This window comes from Oncorhynchus clarkii, chromosome 19 (genome assembly GCF_045791955.1).
Source record: "Oncorhynchus clarkii lewisi isolate Uvic-CL-2024 chromosome 19, UVic_Ocla_1.0, whole genome shotgun sequence".
Taxonomy (NCBI): domain Eukaryota; kingdom Metazoa; phylum Chordata; class Actinopteri; order Salmoniformes; family Salmonidae; genus Oncorhynchus; species Oncorhynchus clarkii.
The window spans coordinates 45,412,304-45,430,860 of record NC_092165.1 but is presented as its reverse complement, the minus strand read 5'-3'; the positions used below and the strand labels follow the sequence as shown (position 1 = coordinate 45,430,860).

At 42.8% G+C, this 18,557-nt stretch overlaps 1 protein-coding gene across 6 annotated transcripts in view; it reads left to right on the top strand.

Annotated features, from left to right (window-relative positions):
- LOC139375294 (low density lipoprotein receptor adapter protein 1-B-like) overlaps positions 1 to 18,557 on the top strand; it is a 73,778-nt gene that overhangs the window by 15,767 nt on the left and 39,454 nt on the right. The window lies entirely within an intron of this gene.

Sequence of the window (18,557 nt, the reverse complement as noted above, 5' to 3'; positions counted from 1 at the left end):
ATCTGTTTGAAGGGTCACTCTAATGTTTAGGGAAATGTCAGATCATTCTGTCAGCTTGTTATACCAGTATGGTTAAGCAAGTTTTGGGCTGTACAGTAGGCATTGTTTTAGATTTCAGAGCTAAAAACCAGTGCATTGTTGGATGGGGTCTGCTGCATAAATACATGCCACCTGAGGCTATTTACAGAAAATTGAAGGCCAACAAATCCCATTTTAAAGTATGATTTCATTGATGTGGCCTCCTGAACAAGCTGTCCCAGCTGTGGAACTCTGGGCTGTTATTTATCGTCTTTTCTCTATCTTCTGGGGATGACAAGGAATCTGAGAACGATGTGTGAAGGGCCATATGCATAATTACTCTAAAGTGAGCCTCTGGACTCACTAGACATTCTCATGGCTGGCCCTTAATGCTATTCATGTTGTCTAACCTGTCAGGAGGGCCATAAAGGCAATCCAGAGATCTCTCAGGGCATTTTGGCAGGCAGGTATGAGACATTGTGCTGCTGATGCTGCACATATTGCCTGTCCCACATATACACTGTGCATGTAATTCAGGTAAGAATGTTTCTGACCGTTTGAGTGAGTCTCTGTTATTGACCTCATGTTGCTTTGCATACGTTGCTGCACTCATATTCTGGTATTAGGATAGGATGTTCTATTTGTGCTGAGGCTGAAGCATTAATACCCCCTAGGCCTCATGACTAGGTCCTGGAGGTATTCATGGTCACTTGATCAGGAAAAACTCCTGGCCCTAACCATGACAACCTATGCCTGGACAGCCCCTGTGATGTCTACTGTATAATAGTCTATTTAACCAGCGGCAAGTTAATTCTTTCAGCACATGTAAACAGCACAGGCCCTAGCTGACCACTGGTTTAATCCCGAACTCACAGGACAGTTCTCCTCCTTTGATCAGTTCTGCACAGAAGCACCTGTCTCACTGTTGGGACTTACGAATCTTATCGCAGGCCTGTATCTGATCTGTAAATCCCTTCAGTCAGCTGGAATTGTTTTGGACACACACCAAATCAAACGCTGATAACTACTCTGTTATGCAGTTTCTCCTGTACCAGCTGTATGTCTGTGACTGCTGTTGCCATAATGATTTTATTGGGCTGACAGTAATTTCTGAAAGCATATTGATCAAACCTGATGTAATTAGAAATAAATGAATTAATACATAAATGCACACACAAATATATAAATAGATTCATAATTAAATGCACTCATCAATAAATAAATAAATGGATGGATGAATGAATGTACACAAATATATAAATAATGAATCCCACTTTCAATTTGTTTCTGAATTTCTTCCTCCCAATATGATGAGGGGGTATCTAACCCACCATAAGTCAATGCCACTGTGCGTTGCTCGATTTGCCTATGCTGTGTTCAGTATGAAACAATGGTCTTTAAAGGCCATGTTTCACATTAGCATCCCCCAAACAATAATGTGTAGTGCATATCAATCAATATATGTCACCTTTTTGATGGAAATCTGAGGTAAAATCTATATGTTGCTGTACCGCACGCGCACGGTAAAAACACAAAAGTAACAGATGCAACATTGACCTTGCTTGATGTAGAAACAGGTAAACAGTTTAGAAACATTGAGCCATTGACCAGGTGGCTTTGTTTTGAGTGTGTTGCTTATGACAATAAGGCACCGGACTACAGTCATATAGTTTTGAACCGAGAATAAGACGACTGGAGTAGGCAAGGATTTGACCGGGATGGGCGAGAGGACTGTCCATTTGGCCAGACAAGTATGGTAAGCTAACGTTACAGAGTGAGTATCAAGCTAGCTAGCTTGGCTACAACTGATAGTCTGAGGCTAGATGGCTGCGTTTTACAGCCAGACTCTCAGTTTTACAAATAGCTAGCTAGATAATGAACTAAACTGCAATTATCATAAACCATTATCTATGCTGAACCAAAATATAAACCCAACATGCTACAATTTCAATGATTTTACTGAGTTACAGCTCATATATGGAAATCTGTCAATTGACATCAATTATGTCCTAATCTATGGATTTCACTGGGGAGCCAGGTCCAGCCAATCAGAATACGTTTTTCCCCACAAAAGGGCTTTACTACAGACAGAAATACTCCTCAGTTTAATCAGCTGTCCGGGTGGCTGGTCTCAGCTCTGGTAACATTCCTGCTGTCACTATGCCAATTGCATGCACTCTCAACTTGAGACATCTGTGGCATTGTGTTGTGACACAACTGCACATTTTAGAGTGTATTTTTATTGTCCCCAGCACAAGGTGCACCTGTGTAATAATTGTGCTGTGTTAATCAGCTTCTTGATATGCCACACTGGTCATGGATTATCTTGACAAAGGAGACATTCTCACTAACAGGGATGTAAACAAATTTGTGCACAATTTGAGCGAAATAAAGTTTTTGTGCTTATGGAACATTTCTGGGATCTTTTATTTCAGCCCTTGAAACGTGGAACTAAAACTACATGTTGCATACATTTTTTTTGTTCAGTATATTTTACATTTGAGTTTGTCTTAATACATTTTAGTCTTAGTCACATTTTAGTAATTGCCGCCTTCGTTAGTTTTAGTTATCAGTCGACTAAAAAACGTTTAGTTTTAGTCACAGCCATTTTAGTCACATAGTTAATGCATTGTTTTTCCTAATAAATAATGAATATTTAGGTTTTCTCCTCACCATCATGTGGACATTCAGATAGCCTGGTCCAGTATAAGCCTACTATCCCTCGTATACATTAGCTGGCAACATTGATATTGAGGCAGATTGTAACCAATGCCAACCATAATTACCATATAGGCTATAACCCCATGGCTACTGGTCAAACATTTTACAGCTCTGATTTTTGTCCCCATCATAACAGTCAAGGGTATATAACCGTGGTCCCAATAACAGGACCTCCACATCCGGCTTCTTCACCTTTTGGGTTGGATGAAACTGGGTTTGCAAAACCAAATAATTTCTGCACAAACTATCAGAAAATGTCTCCGGGAAGCTCATCTGCGTGCTTGTTGTTCTCTCCAGGGTCTTGACCTGATTGTAGTTTGGCGTCGTAACTGACTTTAGTGGGCAAATGTTCACCTTCGATGGCCAGTGGCATGCTGGAGAAGTGTGCTCTTCACGGATGAATCCCGGTTTCAACTGTACCTGGGCAGATGGCAGTGTGGGCGAGTGGTTTGCTGATGTCATTGTTGTGAACAGTGCCCCGTGGTGGGGTTATGGGCAGGCTTGAGCTACAGACAACAAACACAATTGCATTTTATCGATGCAAATTTGAATGCACAGAGATACTGTGATGAGGTACTGAAACCCAATGTTTGGGATGCTCTGGATTGACGTGTACGACAGCATGTTCCAGTTCCCGCCAATATCCAGCAACTTTGCACAGCCATTGAAGAGAAGTGGGACAACATCCCACTGGCCACAATCAACAGCATGATCAACTCTATGTGAAGGAGATGTCACGCTGCATGAGGCAAATGGTGTTCACACCAGATACTGACTGGTTTTCTGATCCACGCCCCTATCTGTGACCAACAGATGCATATCTGTATTCCCAGTCATGTGATTAGGGCCTTGTGAATTTATTTCAATTGAAAAATTTCCTTATATGAACTGTAACTCAATAAAATCTTTGAAGTTGTTGCGTGTAGACCCGCCCCAATAGGTCCACAGACGACGCAATCACACGGCACACTGCCCTAACCCATCTAGATATAGGTATTCCTCTTGTAAGAATGCTGTTCATCGACTACAGCTCAGCATTTAACACCATAGTACCCTCCAAACTCACCATTAAACTCGAGACCCTGGGTCTCTACCCCACCCTGTGCAACTGGGTCCTGGACTTCCTGACGGGCTGTCCCCAGGTGGTGAGGGTAGGTAACATCTCCACTCCACTGATCCTCAACACTGGGGCCTCACGTGGGTGTGTTCTCAGCCCTCTCCTGTACTCCCTGTTCACCTATAACTGCGTGGCCATGCACGCCTCCAACTCAATCAACAAGTTTGCAGATGCCACTAGGGGTAGGCTTGATTACCAACAACGACGAGACGGCCTACAGGGAGGAGGTGAGGGCCCTTGGAGTGTGGTGTCGGGAAAATAACCTCACACTCAATGTCAACAAAACAAAGGAGGTGATCGTGGACTTAAGGAAACAGCAGAGGGAGCAGCCCCCTATCCACATCGACGGGACAGTAGTGGAGAAGGTGGAAAGTTTAAAGTTCCTCGGCGTACACATCACGGACAAACTGAAATGCTCCACCCATACAGACAGTAGAGGTCGACCGATTAATCGGAATGGCTGATTAATTAGGGCAGATTTTCAAGTTTTCATAACAATTGGAAATCGGTATTTTTGGACACTGATTTGGCCTATTTATTTATTTACAACTTTATTTAACTAGGCAAGTCAGTTAAGAACACATTCTTATTTTCAATGACGGCCTAGGAACGGTGGGCTAACTGCCTTGTTCAGTGGCAGAATGACAGATTTTTACCTTGTCAACTCGAGGATTCAATCTTGCAACCTTACAGTTAACTAGTCCAACGCCCTAACCACCTGCCTCTCATTGCACTCCACGAGGAGCCTACCTGTTACGTGAATGCAGTAAGAAGCCAAGGTAAGTTGCTAGCTAGCATTCAACTTATCTTGTAAAAATAATCATCACTCGTTAACTACACATGGTTGATGATATTACTAGTTTATCTAGCGTGTCCTGCGTTTCATGTAATCGATGCGGTGCGCATTCGCGGAAAAAGGACTGTCGTTGCACCAACGTGTACCTAACCATAAACATCAATGCCTTTCTTTAATCAATACACAACAACCACCCGAGCCACTGCCTGTTCACCCCGCTATCATCCAAAAGGCGAGGTCAGTACAGATGCATCAAAGCGGGGACCGAGAGACTGAAAAACAGCTTCTATCTCAAGGCCATCAGACTGTTAAACAGCCATCACTAACATTGAGTGGCTGCTGCCAACATACTGACTCAACTCTAGCCACTTTAATAATGGAAAAATGTATGTAATAAATGTATCACTAGCCACTAAACAATGCCACTTTATATAATGTTTACATACCCTACATTACTCCTCTCAAATGTATATACTCTATAGTATCTACTGCATCTTGCCTATGCCGTTCGGCCATCACTCATTCATATATTTTTATGGACATATTCATTCCTTTAAACTTGTGTGTATAAGTTAGTTGTTTTGAAATTGTTAGGTTAGATTGCTTGTTAGATATTTCTGCATGGTCGGAACTAGAAGCACAAGTATTTTGCTACACTCGCATTAACATCTGCTAACCATGTGTATGTGACAAAACATTTTATTTTATTTTTGATATGTTATATTTTTGTGCAGTGTAAATAAATATATAAATTAATCAAATGAAATGTTTGAATAATTGGATAATACATACATAAAAAAAAACATATGTATAGAATGTAGTAATTTTAGTCATTATTTTTGTATTTCTTTGCTCATTTTTTAAATTGTGTGCATTTATTTAATTCTAATTACGGCAGGTCTGGTCCTCCATAGAAGTGCACTGTGCACTTTTCTTAATTGCCTGGACAGGCTTGGAAAATGTTCCAGCTGTAAAGTAAACACTTGACATGTACTATAGAGTACGTTGGTCCATGTTTTATATGTGAAAGTGTATAATATTGCTCTAAGCCTCTGACGTAATGTAAACATCTCAACTCTCCCCTCAGTAGCTGAGTTGAAAGCAGCAGCAATAGCGTGTACTACTGTGTACCAGGCAGAAGAAGTCTGTCACAGCTGCACACCTCCTTACTCTCCAGTCTCCACTGGCCTCATCAACCTTTCCATACTGTCCCCCAGCCTGTCTCACAAAGCCTCCTTTCAGTCCACTGCCTCCACAGCAGCCACTTCTCTGTCTCTGTGAGGAGCTGGAGTTGGTGCCAGGCACTGCTATGCACATAGGCTAGTAGGCACAAGACAGGGTTGAGTGGGTTTAAATGCATAATGTGACATACAGGAGTTCTTACTCACTACTGTGCCAAACATACTGTATGTGAAGTAAATCATGTATCTCCCGTGGTTTAAATCACTCTTTTTACCTGTGAAAACAAGTGAAGTGAATCTCACCACGAGTGAATCTCTCCTGCTCCCCAGAGCTCTCTCCAGGTCTGAGTCTGCAGGTTACTCAATGAGCACTAAGTACCCTGATTGGAATCAGATGACTCTTCACTAGGAGGTGAGGGGAGATAGATAGATAGGTCAGATGAGCCCTTAAATCAGACTCTGCTCTGTCCGACAGCACTACTCTGGAGTTCAGCATAGTGATTGGTGGACATGGAGCTATATCTCTAGCATTGTTGTAACAGGCCATGAGATCAATACACATCTCAGTCCTGTTTGTTTTTAGGCTGTGTACTTCCAAACTGAGTTCTGTCCCCAAACAGCACCGTCCATTCTGTCACTGACGCGAAGGCTGTTCTCCCTGGATCACCTCTTGTTTGTGTTTGAAAGTGTCCACATGTTGGCAAATACATGTGCACACACTCATAAAGATAGTCACTGTCAGACCTGGTGGGTAGGTTGTGTGTGTGTGTGTGTCCGTCCCAGATTCCCCACTGTGTTTACTGTACTCACACATACACAGGGTGGCTAGTTGTGTGTTAACTCTGTCCCTGGTTAACAGCCACACTGCTGACTGGGCCACTGCCATCTTCAATATGCACATCCCAGTGCAAGCCATGACATTTACTCCCCACCATCCGACAATTGAAGTTCTGTGTGTGGCTATATGACCGAAAGAGAGTTTACATGCATATGAGTGCAAGAATTAAAGGACTGTTGAAAATGAATCCCTACTCTTTTTTGTATGTGGTGGGAGTACAGTAGGTCATATGCAGGTGGGCAGAGCGGAGGGTTGGGCCTGCTCTAGTCTAAACAATGCCTCTTTGACAGGCCTGCATTCTGCTGGGGATCAGAGTGCTTAGTTACTTCATGGACCAGGAGCTATTTGCAGGCTCATTCATTTAGCCAGGCCGGCAGCATTCAGCTCTGCTCAACACCAAACCCATGCAGGGAGCGCTCAACTGTCGGAAACTTGTTCAGGCTCTACAAAGGCAAAACTTTTGATACAGCAGGCTTGACTTTCTGGAGCTGCGGGGCTTGTTAATTGACCTGAAAGTCTTGTTTGTGTTTGTATGTAACCTGGAGCAGCACAGCAGAGTAGAGCAGCACAGCACAGCAGAGTAGAGCAGCACAGCACAGCAGAGTAGAGCAGCAGACCCCTTCCCTCCCACTGGCTCAGGCACAAGTCATTCAGCCTGCCAGTGGGAGGAGGAAGGCCAAAGGTTGGGGTGTAGTGGAGGGTAACACCATTTTTCCCACCTTTTTTAATTTGCCCAACTGTTTACTCACCCTTTGCAGAAAATGCATTAAGTATAGGAAGCATTACCTTTTTCAGCGTGACCGACAATCAGAGTTTACCCACCTATTATTTATTTTTTACCGCTACATTAATTAAAAAAAAATTTTTTAGCTAGGCAAGTCAGTTAAGAACAAATTCTTGTTGTGTAACTGACTGACTTAGTAACTAATTTCTTAATAGTTTTAGTTTCTCATGTCCGTGTGGCTTTACAGGGACTTGATTTGGGCTGCCGTTGCGATGATACTAGAGAGGGAGTACTTGAGAGACAGTAAGTGCCTTTTCTCTGCCCATGTGTAAGGTGAGTGGGTTAGCCCACGTCAGCTACCACTTTACTCCACTCACTGAAGACCTGGCAACCTGATCTGGCTTGTCACCACATAGCCTACATGGTGTTGTGTAAAATAGGTGGATCTCTGAGAGGGCTGGGTTTGTTTGTGTCTTTCCTTTTGTTGATGCTATTAAGGGGGCATCAGCATTCCCTTGTCAACTAGTGAATAGCCTGTCTTGAGATTCTTAACGCCATGGCTAGAAACCATGAACACCCTAGGCTGTCACATCGTGGAAATGCACAGCCATGATTTGTGTTTTCATAGTCTGTATCATTGAATGCCTATCTCCTTCAGTCGCTCTGAGCCTCCCTATCGCTGTCTGCTCGGGCTGCATTCTCTGAGAGTTACTGCCTGTTTCCACGGTGATTAAAGACTGTTGCATGTCCCACATATCTGAATAACGTGTAATGGCCTGTCAGACTGGCTGTGGGATGTCTCCTTCTGGTTGAGAGTGTGTGTGCACCTCTTTATTTCGTCTTGCTCTGTTTGACTCTCATTTGTTCTCTCTCTCCTTGTCTGTCTTTCCCTCACTGTCTTTCACCCTCCCACTCCCCCTCTTGTCTTTAGTTCTAGGGCAGAGGGTAGCCTATACTTAGATGAGCGGGCTGGATTCCTGTCCTCTATCTGCGGTAACTGCGGTTGTTGATGGTGGAGACATCAGTGATCTGATGTGACCCTCTGTCTCCCCACCTCTTAATCTCCAGCCTCACTTCCTCACTTCCTGGCACAGCACCCTGCAGTATCTGCTTACCCTCTGCCTCCTCTGTCTCTCCTCTCCATGGTGTCAGGCCTGCAGTCCCTTTGATTCCAATCCCCCTGATCAGAAATGTTGGCATCTCCACTGCTCGTTGTACCAGGAGAGGTTGATAGTCTGTCCCATACTAAATAAAATATATATTTTTTTCATTAGTTAATATAATTGAGGCTTTATGTTCTTAACTGTGTTTTACCAGATACAATGATATTTTACAGACTTTCAGCACACTTATACAGAAGGATATTCAACAAGCACGGCATTTACACAAATGACTGAGAGAAATTGATAAAAGCATTGTGGGAGCGGTTTTCTTAGACTTCAGTGCGACTTTTGACATTATCGATCATAGTCTGCTGCTGGAAGAACATGTGTTATGGCTTTACACCCCCTGCTATATTGTGGATAAAGAGTGTATTCTGTTAGACAGGTAAGAAGGTGTTCTTTAAATAACAGTGGTTTCCTTGAAAAGGGGAGAATTTGAGCTTTACAAAAATGCCAGAAGTATTACTGTACTCCTAATATTCAACAAATAGCATTTATTTTTCCCATATGATAAAAAGCAGCCACAACTCGCATTTGCCAGAGCAGCGACACAGCTGAATGAATAACGGTGCACATGGGAAAATGGAGATTCTGACGTGATCAAAGAAAAGATAGCCTAGATGAAAGTAAGAGAAGGTTAAACATTGTTTCTAGTTGAGGTTAGGTACAAGTCAAGTGTCCTGGCTTCGCATCAGTTCAGAAGATTGACGAATGACGGAAGTGACCGCCTGGGAGCTGTGTGGGAGAGCTGGGCAGTTCAGCTCAATCAACCACAGAACTGAACATTTTCAATTCTGACAAAAAGTTTGTATGGATTGATTGGACTAAACCGATGAAAAGCAGCTTCATGTCAAATGTTCTTGTTTTGTAAAAATTTCATAAAATTAAAAGTCATTTGTAATAGTTATCGTTTTTTTCAAAGGTGTCTCCTTATTGTCATAGTTTTAGTCAGGAAAAATAGGTTGACAAGTGTTTTTTTTTTTTTGTGTGTGTTTTTTTTTGTTTGTGTTTTTTTTTGTTGCCATAGTTATTTTTGACCAAATGAACCCTGCTTCCCACTAGTACTGAGAGACCTCAGATGGGCAGAATGTCCATTCACTGTCAATCAATTACCGGCTAACACTCTTGCCTACCAGTAGTCTAGGAGACAGTTTGTAGCCGCTGGCACATCTGTTTGATATTCAGAGCAGATCACTGGTTTTATCTCACTGCTGCCATCTTCCCACGATACAGCTACCAGACAAGCTCCACTTCACCATAAGACACAACAAGACAGTGGGGGCCAAATAAGGTCATTTTCACTAGGCACAGTCCCCTGAAACTATTCTGGGTTCAGATGAGGTAGAACACTGACGGATGGAGAGAAAGAAGGGAGGAGGAAGGTAGTAGGGTTTATTTGTTTCCCCCCCTCCCTCCCTCCCTTCGTGACTGATGTGTTAAGACTGGTCTGATCGAGGAGGAGAGGAGAAGCAGAGGACTGGTGGTGGTGTATCAGCACGGCAGTGTGTCAGTGGGCTCCTCACAGCTTGTTTGATTAGAGGGCTGTGGAGCAGACTGCTCCCTCTGTCTCTCTGCAGGATTAGTCTGACACCTCTCACTGCCACAGCTCTGAGGGAAGCACCATTCTATCTGCTGTGACAGAAGACACTGGAATTGGATCACACTTCACACAGCTATGACAGACTGACTGTGGTGAATAGTCTACTGTTTGGAGAATGTCTATACATTAAAGGGGATTCTGTATTCCTGTAACTGTCTCATTGTTAATTCATGATGGTGGTGCCTGATAATGGGATTTTTAAAAAGGGCCTTGTCTTTTATTTATAGAGGGGCATATGTTGTATTACCTCAAACAGAAATATACCTACAGGAATGTACAGTGGGGCAAAAAAGTATTTAGTCAGCCACCAATTGTGCAAGTTCTCCCACTTAAAAAGATGAGAGGCCTGTAATTTTCATAATAGGTACACTTCAGCTATGACAGACAAAATGAGAAAACAAATCCAGGAAATCACATTGTAGGATTTTTAATGAATTTATTTGCAAATTATGGTGGAAAATAAGTATTTGCTCACCTACAAACAAGCAAGATTTTTGGCTCTCACAGACTTTAACTTCTTCTTTAAGAGGCTCCTCTGTCCTCCACTCGTTACCTGTATTAATGGTACCTGTTTGAACTTATCAGTATAAAAGACACCTGTCCACAACCTCAAACAGTCACACTCCAAACTCCACTATAGCCAAGACCAAAGGGCTGTCTAAGGACACCAGAAACAAAATTGTAGACCTGCACCAGGCTGGGAAGACTGGACCTGCAATAGGTAAGCAGCTTGGATTGAAGAAATCAACTGTGGGAGCAATTATTAGGAAATGGAAGACATACAAGACCACTGATAATCTCCCTCGATCTGGGGCTCCACGCAAGATCTCACCTCATGGGGTCAAGATGATCACAAGCACGGTGAGCAAAAATCCCAGAACCACACGAGGGGACCTAGTGAATGACCTGCAGAGAGCTGGGACCAAAGTAACAAAGCCTACCATCAGTAACCCACTACGCCGCCAGGGACTCAAATCCTGCAGTGCCAGACGTGTCCCCCTGCTTAAGCAAATACATGTCCAAGCCTGTCTGAAGTTTGCTAGAGAGCATTTGGATGATCCAGAAGAAGATTGGGAGAATGTAATATGGTCAGATGAAACCAAAATATAACTTTTTGGTAAAAACTCAACTCGTTGTGTTTGGAGGACAAAGAATGCTGAGTTGCATCCAAAGAACACCATACCTACTGTGAAGCATGGGGGTGGAAACATCATGCTTTGGGGCTGTTTGTCTGCAAAGGGACCAGGACGACTGATCCGTGTAAAGGAAAGAATGAATGGGGCCATGTATCGTGAGATTTTGAGTGAAAACCTCCTTCCATCAGCAAGGGCATTGAAGATGAAACGTGGCTGGGTCTTTCAGCATGACAATGATCCCAAACACACCGCCCAGGCAACGAAGGAGTGGCTTCGTAAGAAGCATTTCAAGGTCCTGGAGTGGCCTAGCCAGTCTCCAGATCTCAACCCCATAGAAAATCTTTGGAGGGAGTTGAAAGTCCATGTTGCCCAGCAACAGCCCCAAAACATCACTGCTCTAGAGGAGACTGGGCCAAAATGGGCCAAAATACTAGCAACAGTGTGTGAAAACCTTGTGAAGACTTACAGAAAACATTTGACCTCTGTCATTGCCAACAAAGGGTATATAACAAAGTATTCAGAAACTTTTGTTATTGACCAAACACTTATTTTCCAACATAATTTGCAAATAAATTCATAAAAAATCCTACAATGTGATTTTCTGGATTTTTTTTCTCATTTTGTCTGTCATAGTTGAAGTGTACCTATGATGAAAATTACAGGCCTCTCATCTTTTTAAGTGGGAGAACTTGCACAATTGGTGGCTGACTAAATACTTTTTTGCCCCACTGTATGTGGGCCACTTTAGGGGAATCTCTTTTCTTTTTCCCTACTTTGGCCTTGATTCAATTTCAGTCCACACGTGTGTGTGTGTGTGTGTGTGTGTGTGTGTGTGTGTGTGTTTTGCCTGTTCACTGGGTTTTCCTCCACTCTGCCCATTTCCCCATGCGGAGTGAACATGCTTTGGTCAATTAATCTGTGTGCACTGTGCAGAAGCTGGCTTTGGTGTGAGATGGTCTGTTCTTAATGTCGTCCCATGGCAGCAGAAGTAGACACCTGTCCCTCCAGTGCCTCAGTCAGAGTCGCCTCCACACACACACACACACACACACACACACACACACACACACACACACCTCTACCATTTCATTATCCAGGCTTGGCTTTGAAGATCACGGGCTGGGTCGACCATACTCACGGCCCCTGTTCTGGGAGCAGCTGTGGTCCTCTGTCGCTGCCAAACGGCCTAGGCCGTGTGTGCAGCAGTGTTCCAGCGTCCAGCACTCAGTTACAGGCAGCGCTGTGGTCCAGCCAGCATAGGCAGCCTTTGAAGTGTGAGCTAATAACCTCTCCTGGGCAGCAAGAGGAGAAGAATGAGAATGTGGCGCTCTGTTACAATATGGAAATGGATTATTATCCATACGAAGCAGCACTCTTAGAATAGGCTACCCCTCTCTCATAGACATTTTGAGTTTGGCTTCAAAGGGTGAATGTACTTTAATGTAGCTATTTCAGGAGTAATTGGCATGTGGAGAATTGGCCCTCCCTCCATCACTAAATTGCTTTTGGGCATGAAAATAGCATAAATGTTTTCACTTTGGTATATAATTTTGCTGGAGTATATTATCTCTTGCCCTGCTTATCTCAGCCACTCCTGTGGTTTTCTTTAAGAAGTAAGGAGAGAGTGTGAGGGAAGAGCGAGGGGAGGGACGGAAGAAGCGAAAGCGCACAGCCATGTATATTTATGGTTCTGAGAGAGCGGGAGGGGGGGGGGGACAAGGAGAAAGGATTACACTGAGCCTCTGTATTTAGAGTGAACTGTTGTCAACCCCACAGCCTCTAGTAGGGATTGGTCTCAGTGAACCACGCAGTACACGTGTGTTGAGATAAAAGAATGGAGGAAATGCCCCTGGAGGGAAAAGTAAAGTGTCTAATGTATGCAGATGCTTGTAATTTCAGACGGCTTGATGCCCTTTCGGGTACTATAGCTTTTAAGACCTTTGTGGTCCGATCAAGGTACAATGCTATTTTAATGTAAACAAATTGAAAAGACTTTCAGCACGCTTCTAGGGAAGGACATTCAACAAGCACGGCACTTCCACAAATTATTGATTGGCTGAGAGAAATTGGGGATGAAAAGATTGTGGGAGCTGTTTTGTTAGACTTCAGTGTGGCTTTTGACGTAGTCTGCTGCTGGAACAACCTATGTGTTATGGCTTTACACCCCCTGCTGTATTGTGGATAAAGAGTTACCTGTCTAACAGAATACAGAGGGCATTATTTTAATGGAAGCCTCTCCAGCATAGTCCAGGTAGAATCAGGAATGCCCCAGGGCAGCTGTCTAGCCCCCTTACTTTTTTTTCAATCTTTACTAATGACATGCCACTGGCCTTGAGTAAAGCCAGTGTGTCTATGCATGCTGATGACTCAACACTATACACGTCAGCTACTACAGCGAGTGAAATCACTGCAACACTTAACAAAGAAATGCAGTTAGTTTCAGAATGGGTGGCAAGGAATAAGTTCTAGTGCATTCGGAAAGTATTCAGAACCCTTGACTTTTTACACATTTTGTTATGTTACAGCCTTATTCTAAAATTGATTAAATAGTTTTTTTCCTCATCACACAATAACCCATAATGACAAAACAAAAACTGTTTTTTGGGGTGTTTTTGCAATTTGATTACAAAAAAAAAAAATCATAATTACAAAAGTATTCAGACCCTTTACTCAGTATTTTGTTGAAGCACCTTTTGGCAGCGATTACAGCCTTGTCTTGGGTATGATGCTATAAGCTTGGCACATCTGTATTTGGGGAGTTTCTTCCATTCTTCTCAAGCTTGCTATTTTCCGGTCTCTCCAGAGATGTTCGATCGGGTTCAATTCTGGGCTTTGGCTGGGCCACTTCAGAGACTTGTCCCGAAGCCACTCCTGTGTTGTCTTGGCTGTGTGCCTAGGGTCGTTGTCCTGTTGGAAGGCGAACCTTCCCCCCCAGTCTAACGTCCTGAGCGCTCTGGAGCAGGTTTTTATCAAGGATCACTCTGTACTTTGTTCCATTCACCTTTCCCTCGATCCTAGTCTCCCAGTCCCTGCCACTGGAAAAACATCCCCACAGCATGATGCTGCCAACACCATGCTTCACTGTAGTGAAGGTGCCAGGTTTCCTCCAGATGTGATGCTTGGCATTCAGGCCAAAGAGTTCAATCTTGGTTTCATCAAACTAGAAAATATTTTTTCTCATGGTCCGAGTCCTTTTAGGTGACTTTGGCAAACTCCAAGCCGGATGTTGTGCATTTTACTGAGGACTGGCTTCTGTCTGGCCACTCTACCATAAAGGCCTGGTTGGTGGAGTGCTGCAGAGCTGGTTGTCCTTCTGGAAGGTTCTCCCATCTCCACAGAGGAGCGCTGTCAGAGTGACCATCGGGTTCTTGGTCAACCTCCCTGACCAAGGCGCTTCTCCCCTGTTTATTCAGTTTGGCAGGGCAGCCAGCTCTAGGAAGAGTCTTGGTGGTTCCAAACTTCTTCCATTTAAGAATGATGGAGGCCACTGTGTTCTTGGGGACCGGTAATGCTGCAGAATTATTTTGGCACCCTTCGCCAGATCTGTGCCTTGACACAATCCTGTCTCGGAACTCCTTTGACCCCATGGCTTGGTTTTTGCACTGTCAACTGTGGGAATTTATATAGACAGGTGTGTGCCTTTCCAAATCATGTCCAATCAATTGAATTTACCACAAGTGGACTCCAGTCAAGTTGTAGAAACATCTTAAGGATGGTCAATGGAAACAGGATGCACCTGAGCTCAATTTCAAGTCTTATAGCAAAGGGTCTGAATTCTTATGTAAATAAGATATTCGTTTTTTTAAATTTGCAAAATATTTGTACTTGTTTTCGTGTTGTCATTATGGGTATTGTGTGTAGATTGAGGAGGAAACAATGTGCATTTAATCCATTTTAGAATAAGGCTGTAACAAAATGTGGAGAAAGGGAAGGGGTCTGAATACTTTCCGAATGCACTGTAAATATTTTATAAACTAAAAGCATTGTATTTGGGACCCTAAACCTCAACTAAATGTGGTAATAAATAATTTGGAAGTTGAGCAGGTTGAGGTGACTGAACTGCTTGGAGTAACCCTGGATTGTAAACTGTCATGGTCAAAACATATTGATTCAACAGTAGCTAAGCGCTGATCTGCCTTTTTAACGACACTATCAACAAGGCAGGTCCTACAGGCCCTAGTTTTGTCACACCTGTGCTACTGTTCAGTTGTGTGGTCAGGTGCCACAAAGAGTTCTATGCATAACACTTGTATTTTCATCAACATTTATTATGGGAATTTCTGTAAATTGATGTGGCTCTCTGCAAAATCATCGGATGTTTTTGGAACTACTGAACAACGCACCAATGTATACTGAGATTTTTTGATATAAATATGAACTTTATTGAACAAAACATAAATGTATTGTGTAACATGAGCGTCATCTGATGAAGATCATCAAAAGTTAGGGATTAATTCTATCGCTATTTCTGATTTTTGTGACTCTTTGGCTGGAAAAATAGCTGTGTTTATCTGTGACTTGGCTTTGATCGTTTGTGGTGCTTTCGCCGTAAAGCATATTTGAAATCGGACGCTGTGGTGGGATTAACAAGAAGTGTATCTTTAAAATGGTGTGAAATACTTCTATGTTTGAGGAATTTTAATTATGGGATTTCTGTTGTTTTGAATTTGGCGCCCTGCACTTTCACTGGCTGTTGTCGTATCGATCCCGTTAGCGGGAACTCAGCCCTAAGAAGCTACTAGCACACAGCTTGGACACCCATGCATACGCCACCAGAGGTTTCTTCAGTCACCAAGTCAAGAAAAGACTATGGGAGGTGCACAGTACTACTTAGTATAAAATGGAGAAGGATGGATGGATTGAGGAGGTTGGAATGGACAAAGCCTGTGTTTACTGAAGGCTGGTCGCCAAGGGTGGGGAGAGAGATGAAAATTATAGATTCCCTATTTGAAAATGTTTGTTTCTAGTTTCAACTCCTTGTTAGGTTTTAAAGGGAAGTCACGTTGTTGCACTTTTCAAACCAGTGTCCTTGAGTGTGGCCTTCGAGTGTGGCCTTCGATGAGTAGATTTTGTTTCTGAAACGCAAGCAAAGTAGCAAGCTAGACCTCAGGCATTTTACATTGGTAGAATATGACTGTGGCTCCATAGGGTGAAAGCATAAGAATCTGAACCTTTTGCAGTGAAGAATAGCCTACATGGAATCCAATCCATGGGTTTACCTTTGATGCTCCCAGCATGATTTTAACCTACAGTAGTAACCTTTGCAGTTGGCTAAATGTCTCTGTAAGACCACGGCTGCTGTGAAGACAGGATCTTCCATCTAGATGACCCTGAGGTCAACATATATCACTGACCACCAGAGACCTCCCAAGAAATGAGCAGTGGCAAGGGGGCAGGTGGCCATGTCTCATGGTGGTCTAACAGAAATGAGCACCCTGATGCTTGTGAATGCTCCTCTTAAGAGCAACGAGTCAATAAAAGGTTTGAGGTGTTGGAGGGTGTGTGTGGGGCAGCATCCCAGTCCTTGGAGATCCTAGCTGTTGTAATCCTAGCTGTGTGTATGTCATCTCTTCCCTTCCAAATTCCTGTGTCACTATCGAGTGTAAGTTTCTACCATTTTCTTTTTTGATACAGACCTTTTTTATGTTTTCTGTTTTCAGGAAGGAAGTGCAGTATGAAGATTAAACATTTGTTTTTATATTGAAAACAGTCCAAAACAACCTTTGTCATTCGTCTTTCGTCTCTGAAACATGAATTAGGCTATTTCAGTGTACTGGCCAGCCTTTCAGATCTAAGCCTGTAACACAAATCATTAAGTCAGTGTATTTAAACGTGGTGCTTAAGGCACTCTGAATAAGAAGCCTGATATGTCAATCGCAGCTATGTAGAGGATTGTGTGCATGTCTGTGCATATTCGTTTGTGTTCCTCTATTGCAGTGATCCCTGAAATTAAAGGAGAGCCGCACACTCTAGGAGCTCAGGTACAAGAATTTAATAACTTAATATATGCAGTGATCCCTCATGGCCTTGGCTGAGACTGAGGTGTCATGGGAGAGGGGTAGTTGGCTATAGGTAATAGTAGTCCTCTGCTTTGCTCAGCTCTAACTGTTGTTCTGTCCTAAGCCTGAGGCATTTAGTCAATCTGGCCTTATACAGAGATCGAGGGAGAGAGCCCTTGAGCTGCTCACAGCGTATTCTGGAGTTAAAAGGCTCAAGAAATGAAATGGCAGGGCTCCTATTCATCTCATAATATTACAATATTAGATTAATTGAATGTCATTGTTTCATAGACCGGAGGGGAACCTACAATAACAAGGAACACTAATAGAATTTCAAATGAACTTTTTGAAGGAACGGTTATGTAGGGAGAGCAGCATTCTGACAAAATGTACCTGATTCTTACTGTTTTGATAACGTTTTTAATAGAGCAGACACAAAAGCTCTTGATGTGCCAATCCCTTCCCTGCATGTACCAACGTTTGCCCTGCTGCATTTGGATAGATGCCTGGTTTGGCAGATTTTCACATTTTAAGGTGACTGTCCAAAGGCTGAAGCTAGGTTTCCATTGAATTGGCAACAGATTTTCATGCATTCTTGAATATATAAATATTCAAGAATCTGCATTAAGAAAATATGTGCATTTTCCCAACAGTGGTGATTCCACCAAATTGACTTGTTGCGGATACAGATCAGTGCATGATGACTAGTGCACACAAAATGTACTTTTTCGCTTAAGTTATCATGTACAGAATAAAACTCTAATGTTCAATAAGTGTTTCCATCGCATTTTCAACTCTACCAATAGTTTTATCACAAAAGATGTTGCGTTAAATAGCCAATGTGCTAGGTCTGTTAGTATCATGGCAAGGAAACAAAACACAAAGCAGGTTTTACTTATTTATAAAAACAGCCTTAATGTTGAAAATCAACAGTGTTGTCATCCAGAGTCACATTTATTTATTTCAAATATTTAACATACAGCAGGTTTTTAAAGGACCAGAGAGTGTGGTCTGCTTTGTGTTTTCATATTTGCCATAAAAAAAATATTGCGATACTGGTATACTGGCCCTAAAATGTGCCTACTCCAGCCTTGGCATGTGTGCTGTAGCCAACAGCTCGCAGATAGTGTGGGTAGGCTAGTTTACATGATAAGATTATTATGTATAAGAGCGAGAATATTTTTATTTGATTATCATGTCAACAGAATAAGACCCTCTATTTATTGGAAAGGAGCATCACGCTCATCACAGTGCACTTTCACCA